The following is an 8,291-nucleotide window of genomic DNA, read 5'->3' on the forward strand; positions in this document are numbered from 1 at the left end:
AGGGCTTCTAGTTGCCCTACTGTGCCTCTGGGGTGGAGGAAGAGCCCCGAGAGGTGGGGAAGCAGTCACTAAGTCATCACCCTTCACGTCTCTCACGTAGCTGGAGAATCTTCAAGTGGACACTAGCATCATTCCACAAGCCAAGAAAACTGTGACCTGAAATGCGGCCAACCAAATCCACCGTGTGGCCCTGAGTCACCTAAGCCATTGTGCTCAGGGCAGGGGATGCATTGGTGTAAAGAGGGAGTGAGGGGGAAACAGGAGATTGAGGCGTAGGCTGGCACTTCATCACACATGTCCACCACATTCAGGCATATATGTACACAGCATTCACACCTGCACACGTGCCTGAGAGACTCAGAGTTGCAGAGACAGTGTTGGCCATTAGAGGGACCAACAGATGCTCAGAGAAGCCAGCATCTCCAAGTCCTTAGTGTGATTGTGTAACCTCTCCCAGGAGTTGTCCACCACAGAGCAGCACATCTGAGGAGCACAGTGACACCAAGAGGCCTGACACCTATGGAGGGGACAGTGGGATGACATGGAATTCATCTCTCTTTCTGATGCCATGGACCCAATCAGCCAAAGTAGTCTGAGAACAGCCTTGGGGCAGTCGGGGAAGCCATCTTAGGCTTAAAGAGAGCTGCTTCTCACTAGAGCAGTCCTATTGCAGCATAACAAATTCACCCGGGAAGTTATCTATAAGCCTCAGGCTCCAGGACTCACAGATGGGGCTTGGTGGGCCACCCCTGGGGCAGTGTTGAGTCCTCTGTGACCTCAGGGGACTGAAGGAATGGACCAATGGGGAAGGCTGGGGATAACAAGCTGGCACCGTTCCCAGCAGGGACTTCCTTCTCAGCTGACAACCGAGCCTCAGGAGAGGCTGGGCTACAGGTCTGGCTGCCCCAGAAGTGAAGGGTGATCAGGAAGAGAAAGAGGAAGAGGAAGAGGAGAGGAGTTTTCTTGGCTAGTCTGGACCCGGAAGTGACTGCGGGGACATTTTGGGCCCATGAGGGGCGATTGCTCCAGGCTAAGACATGGGTGCTTTTCTTGTGCCTGTCTAGGACTCAGCAGGGTAGGCTTGGGAGAACTAGTTTGTTCTAATCCTTCAACTAATTGCTGAGGCTGCTTGGGGCCCACTTATGACTGTTGCAAGCAGCTAGGCTGGACCAGGAGGGCTCTATGGGGCTGGCTCTGCTGATCTGGGGCCAAGAGTGCCTGCTGGGGGCAGCAGCACTGGCCTGAAAGGCAGCAAGTGGGAAGACAGAGTGGTTGCAATGTCAGAGTCTGAAGGGTCCGGCACTGCTGGCATTAGACTAGCAGAGACTGTGGGGGAGGGCAGTGCTGTCCTGTGGTAGCCGCACAGGGCTGGTCACAGGGACACAGTGTGGTCCATGACTTCAAAAGTTAGCAACGGTGCCAGAAGGTCAATAGAGACCAGCAGAGGTGACATGAGGTCAACAAGGACTGAAGTGTGTGGTTGGGCCACAGGCGCTGTCTTAAGCCCCAAAGCGCCAAGAGCGGCAGGTGGGTCTGAGAAAGGCTTGAGCGCTGGTTCTGGCTGAGCTAATCTGGGACTGGAAGCAGAAGCTGAGGATAATGGTGCTGACCAGGACCCAGAAGCCACTCGGGGCTGGCATGGCTGTCTCACGCTTAGAAACAATTGATGGGGCCAAGCATGCTGGCTTGAGTGGCTGGGCTGTTGCTAGTTCTAGGATGGGATAGGCCTTTCTGGGAACGGCGGCTGGCTGGGAGCACATCTGTTTGGAGGGCTGCAATTGTACCTTCCTAGTCCTTTCATCACAACTGGGCTCCGTATTCTGCCCTGGACTGCCCACCTCCAGGTCCTGCCTGTTCTCCCTCAGCTCTGCAGATGGGCAGCTTTTTGACTCTAGGGGTTTTCCACGAGGTGTTGATTGTTGATCCCATTTCTCCCTCTGATCATGTGACTTCAGAGCCATATCTTTCTCCAAGGCCTCCAGGGTGCTGTAGCTGGCTACAGAGAAGCTGTCAATAACCTCTTGTCCCTCCTATGAGCTGGACTCATGGTGACAGCGCCACAGGGGTGTTGCGGGTGCTGCGCAGCGTGCAGAAGCATAAGGAGCTGAGGCAGAGATCAGTGAAGTCCACAGTTCTCCTTGCCAGGCCTGGGCTGTGGCTCTTCACCCATCAAAGGGCTCTGCACTGGGTCTTCCAGGGTGTCTTCCCAAAGCTGGCCGCTGCCCTGCTGTAAGTGTAAACACCTGGTCGGCTGGACCTTGATCTCCATGGCAGTGCCTTGGCAGTGACCTCGGTGTCCTGTGCCACCTGCTAAGCCTTGCGGCCATGCGTGCTAGGGGCTGGGGCAGGCTCAGGGCCGGGGCGAGCATGCCTGGTGGGGACTCTCAGCACCGGACACCACACAGACTAGGACACCAGGTCCAGGCCTGGTGCATCGGGATGTAGAGGGCTCTCGGCTGCCCTAGACCAGGACCCCAGCAACACAGCCCATGGTGACAGGTGGGCTGCAGCAGGCTGAGGCCAAGGGCAGCTTGGGGGCAGGGGGGGTCTGAAGACACTTCCCCCTTTCTGTTTAATTGTCCTTTCTCAAACTCTATTACAAAACAACCATGATAAAAACTGCATGGTACTGGTACAGAGACAGGCAGATAGATCAATGGAATAGAATTGAAGACCCAGAAATGAACCCACACACTTATGGTCACTTGATCTTTGACAAAGGAGCCAAAACCATCCAATGGAAAAAAGACAGCATTTTCAACAAACCATGCTGGTTCAACTGGAGGTCAGCATGTAGAAGAATGCAGATCAATCCATTCTTATCTCCTTGTACAAAGCTCAAGTGCGAATGGATCAAAAACCTCCACATAAAACCAGATACACTGAAACTAATAGAAGAGAAGTGGGGAAGAGATTGAACACATGGACACAGGGGAAACTTCCTGAACAGAACACCAATGATTTATGCTCTAAGATCAAGAATCGACAAATGGGGGTATTTTCAGGATTTTCCTAAGAGCACTAACTTTCTGCCCCTTCCCTGACCCAGCCCTGATCCAGATCTCGACCTCCACCAGATCTTACCCACCACGCCCATGGTGGCTGGAGGAGATCAGACCCTCCCCTAGCTCTGAACCCCCTCTCCTGCGCACCCTTATCCTCTTGCCCACCCCTATCCTGATCTCTTCCCCTCTTCCCCATCCTGCACCTCTCTTCACCTTAGGCGGGCGTCTGAAACTCTGGGAAGTTGAACCCAGGCCTAAGCCACAAGACACAGCAGGGCCTAGCCCAAAATATGGACCGTTGCTACGATCCAGGTTTGGATGGCATCCCTGAATATGATGATTTTGAATTCAGCCTCTCCACTGTGGAGCCCAAAGATCCAGCCCCAGAGATAGCTGAAGGCCCCTATCTGGTGGTTGTGGAACAGCCTAAACAGCGAGGCTTCAGATTTCGATCGGACTGTGAAGGCCCCTCCCATGGAGGTCGCCAGGTGCCTCCAGTGAGAAGGGCCAGAAGACTATGCGATTGTCACGATCCATAACTATGAGGGACCGGCCAAGATTGAGGTGGACCTGGTGACACACAGTGACCCACTTCACGCACATGCCCACAGTCTGGTGGGCAAGCAGTGTTCCGAACTGGGAATGTGTGCTGTGTCTGTGGGACCCAAGGACATGACTGCTCAATTTAATAATCTGGGTGTCCTGCATGTAACCAAGAACAACATGATGGAGATTATGATTCAGAAACTTCAGAGGCAGCGGGTCCGCCCCAAGCCTCAGGGCCTTACAGAGGCAGAGCGCTGGGAGCTAGAGCAGGAGGCCAAGGAGCTGAGGGAAGTCAGGGAGCTGAGCATTGTTCGGCTGAGCTTCTCGGCTTTCCTTCGAGCTAGCGATGGCTCTTTCTCCTTGCCCCTGAAGCCTTTGATCTTCAAGCCCATCCACGACAGCAAGTCTCCAGGGGCCTCAGACCTGAAGATTTCCCGAATGGACAAGGCAGCAGGTTCCGTGCGTGGTGGTAACGAAGTTTATTTGCTTTGTGATAAGGTACAGAAAGATGACATTGAGGTTCATTGCTATGAGACTGAGAACGGATGGCAAGCCTTTGGGGACTTCTCTCCCACAGACATTAATAAACAGTATTCCATTGTGTTCCGGACACCGTCCTATCACAAGACGAAGATTGAGCAGCTAAAATGCAAGCATCAGCATCGGAGCAATGTCTCCGACTCCAAACAGTTCACGTATTACCTTCTGGTGGAAGACAAGGAGGAAGTACAGAGGAAGCTGAGAACGGTCTTGCCTACCTTCTCCCAACTCTTCGGGGCGAATCCCACATGGGTGGAGGTTCTGGGGGCTCCGCTAGGGATTATGGAGGTGCTGGAGGAGGTGGCGGCCTCGGCTTTTTCTCCTTCACCTACAGCCCCTACCAATCAGGTGCAGCCCCAATGGGCTGTTTCCCGGGTGGGGAAGGTGGAGCGCAGATGGCCGGCTCTGGACTGGACAGGGATGCTGGCGAGGCAGCGGAGCAGACCAGAGCACCCTCGGAGGCCCCGCCAGGTCGAGCCGCAGGCCCTCGACCTGCTGCAGTGAGCTCTCGAGTACAAAGCGCGCCTGTTCGGTCTGGCGCTGCAGAGCTCCCGAGAGGACGCGCGTGCTCTGCTAGCGGGACAGCGCCACCTGCTGATGACACAGGACGAGAACGGAAACACACCGCTGCACCTGGCCATTTCCATGGGCAGAATGGTGTCCTTGAGCAGTTAGCCTATGTCATTTACCAGGCTCAGTACCTTGGGGTCATCAAACTCACCAACCACCTGCATCAGACACTTCTGCACCTGGTAGAAATCACTAGGCAGACAGGAGTGGTGAACTTCCTGCTGCAGGTGGGTGCAGACCCCACACTGCTGGATTGGCATGGAGACTCAGCTATCCACTTGACTCTCCGGGTAGGTGCTAGAGCCCTGTTGCAGGCACTGTTGCAGAGTGGAGCCCACGCTTTGCCCCAAATGTTGCACATGCCTGATTTTGAGTACACCTGGCAGTCCATGCCCGAAGCCCTGAGTGCCTGGATCTGTTCATTGACTGTGGAGCTGAAGTGGAGGCAGCAGAGAGACAAGGGGGCCGAACCCCCCTGCATCTAGTCACAGATATGGAAGAGCTGGGGTCGGTCACACATCTGGTCACCAAACTCCATGCTGGTGTGGATGTCCGGACCTTTGCTGGAAACACACCCCTCCACCTGGCAGCTGGACTTGGATCCCCAACCCTCACCCGCCTCCTTCTAAAGGCTGGTACTGACATCCATACGGAGAATGAAGAGCCATGCCCTCACCCCCTACCTCTGGGGAGCGACTCAGACTCTGAAGAGCCTGAGACGGATACCCAAAGAAACTTCCGAGGCCGTACCCCTCTTGACCTCATTTGCAGTACCAAGGTGAAGACTCTGCTGCTAAACGCTGGTCAGAACACCACGGGGCCGCCCTTGGCCCCACCCAGCCCTGCAGGGCCAGGGTTGTCAGTGAGGGGGATGCAGCCCTGCAGAACCTGGAGCAACTGCTAGATGGGCCAGAAGCCCAGGGCAGCTGGGCAGAGCTGGCAGAGAGGCTGCGGCTGAGGAGCCTGGTGGACACATACAGGAAGACCCCCTGCCCCAGTGGCAGTCTCCTTCGTAGTTACAAACTGACTGGTGGGGACTTGGTCAGGCTATTGGAAGCCTTGTCTGACATGGGTCTTCAAGAGGGAGTTAAACTGCTGAAAGCTCCTGAGACTGGAGACAAGCTGCCCAGCACAGAGGCGAAAGAAGACAGTGCCAACGGGAGACAATCAGTGGAGCAGGAGGCAGACCTGTGTCCACCCCGTGAGCCTCCAGGAGGGCTCTGCCATGGGCGCCCCGAGCCTCAGGTGCACTGAATGCTGCCCCATCAACTTCCACCTGATTCCTCTGTACAGCATCCCTGCCTAATTGAAATCCTTTTAAACCTCAAGCCCACACCTCAGTGGGCCAAATAAAGGAGAAGACCCCTTCCCAATTTACGGTATGGAAAGACAAAAAAAAGAATCGACAAATGGGACCTCATAAAATTGCAAAGCTTTTGTATACTATCAATAGTACAAAACAGAAACCAACATATTTGGAAAAGATCTTGACCAATCCTACATCTGATAGAGGGCTAATATCTGATACATACAAAGAACTCAAGAAGCAAGACTCCAGAGAATCAAATAATCCTAATAAAAAATGGGGTACAGAGCTAAAAAGAAAGAATTCTCAACTGACGAATGCTGAATGGCTGAGAAGCACCTAAAGAAATGTTCAACATCTTTAGTCATAAGGGAAATGCAAATCAGAACAACCCTCAGATTTCGCCTCACACCAGTCAGAATGGCTAAGATCAAAAGTTCAGGTGACAGCAGATGCTGGCAAGGATGTGGAGAAAGAGGAACACTTCTCCATTGTTGGTGGGATTGCAGACTGGTACAACCATTCTGGAAATCAGTCTGAAGGTTCCTCAAAAAATTGGACATAGTACTACCTGAGGACCCAGCTATACCATTCCTGGGCATACACAAAAGATGCTCTAACATACAACAAGAACTAAATCACCAAACAATGAGTACACATGGAGGGACCCATGACTCCAGCCACATATGTAGCAGAGGATGGCATTGTCCAGCATCAATAGAGGGAAAAGCCTTTGGTCCTGTGAAGGCTCATTCCTCCAATGTAGGATAATGCCAGGGCGTTGAGGTGGGAGTGGGTGGGTGGGAGTGGGAGCATCCTCACAGAAGCAGGGGGAGGGGGAGGGGGTATGGCAGAGGGGAGACAGGGGATAACATTTGAAGTGTAAATACGTAAAATAGTCAAGAAAAATAAAATTTAAAAAGTAAAAATTAAAAAAATAATTGTCCTTTGCTCTATCATTAGCAATCTACACACAATAGAAATAGTTGTAAGAACCATCACATTTTCAATAAATGTCATATGTACAAAATAGTCAGTCTAAAAGAGCAATCCTAAATTTCCCTCAATATATACGATATCTCAAACAAATCCATTTTTAAATTCCTCTCAATATACAATAATTCAAACAAAACAACTTTAAATTTTTATCAATAACTGATAACCTATAATAACCTCCCATCCTAGATGATAGCAATTATAACACATCGAATGGACAACTTACCACCCCAACTTAAGGGACTAGGGCAATGATCTATGCTAAATTGCTTCCTGCTGATTTGGGGTGAAGAATTCCTGTGTGGGCCCATAGGGAAGAAATGGTTTGAAAAATGCTAGCTGTAGCATTCGCTGCCCAACCTCTGAGTTTATCCAGTCTCTGTGTTGTCCAGTTTCTGTGTGATCGATCATTGGGGCTAGCCTTTCTGAAGTTGATTTGCACACATATTTTGTAGTAGCGTGTAACTGAGACAGTCTGTAAGTCACCTGCATTAACTGCTTTGTGAAGACACTGATGTCTCAGCTGATAAGAGGTTTTCTCTGGTCAGATCTAATCTTTACAAGTTCTGTTAGTATGCATAGCTTTTCAATCCTTGTAGAAACAAGAGCATAATCACGTCCCCACCTTGAGGCTACTGCAGTTTTCCACTCTAATGTCAACGTATCCTAACAGTAAATTGTTGGCTCAGTTCCTCACTTTTTTCAATAACCCAGTGTCCTTCAGCTGGCGTCCTTCCTTTCCCACCAACATTAAAGACAACTGAGAGTTAATGCATTGTTTAATCTGCACTTTGGGTCTTTTACTCTCCCTGTTCTCTTTAATAGGCACTCTTTTAAGGTACGATTGGCTCTTCCTACGATTGCTTGTCCTGTGGGATTATGAGGTATACCAGTAACATGCTTTATATTTTAAAATGCAAAGAGTTGTTGAATCTTCGTGGATACATATGTGGTGGCAGTATCAGTTTTAATTTGTGCAGAATCCCCATGATTGACATTATTTCTTTTTTGTTGTTTCGGTTTTTTTTGTCGTTGTTTCCTTTTTGTTTGTTTTTTGTATCTTAATTTTCTTGGATATTTTATGTATTTACATTCCAAATGTTATCCCCTTCCCACACTCTCCCCTCCCCCTGCTTCTATGAGGATGTTTCCACTCCCACCTACCCACTCCCACCTCCCACATGAATGCCAGAAATGACAAGGACTATTGTGAATTATATCCTAAACAACACCATTGCTTCAAAAAACAGTCGTGCCTTCTTGACAAAGTTCTTCCCCAGGAAGGGACAGATAGTCTAGACAGCCAAGAAATGACACATGGGAGCACC

The 8,291-nt window shown here is 50.9% G+C and overlaps 2 pseudogenes; one reads left to right on the forward strand and one right to left on the reverse strand.

The window, feature by feature from the left end:
- Positions 1-675: 675 nt before the first annotated feature.
- LOC147995754 (uncharacterized) lies at positions 676-2,404 on the reverse strand (annotated as a pseudogene).
- Positions 2,405-3,259: 855 nt separating this feature from the next.
- On the forward strand, positions 3,260-5,915 carry Nfkb2-ps1 (nuclear factor kappa B subunit 2, pseudogene 1; annotated as a pseudogene).
- Positions 5,916-8,291: the final 2,376 nt, after the last annotated feature.

This window comes from Rattus norvegicus, chromosome 3 (assembly GCF_021556685.1).
Source record: "Rattus norvegicus strain SHRSP/BbbUtx chromosome 3, alternate assembly SHRSP_T2T, whole genome shotgun sequence".
Taxonomy (NCBI): domain Eukaryota; kingdom Metazoa; phylum Chordata; class Mammalia; order Rodentia; family Muridae; genus Rattus; species Rattus norvegicus.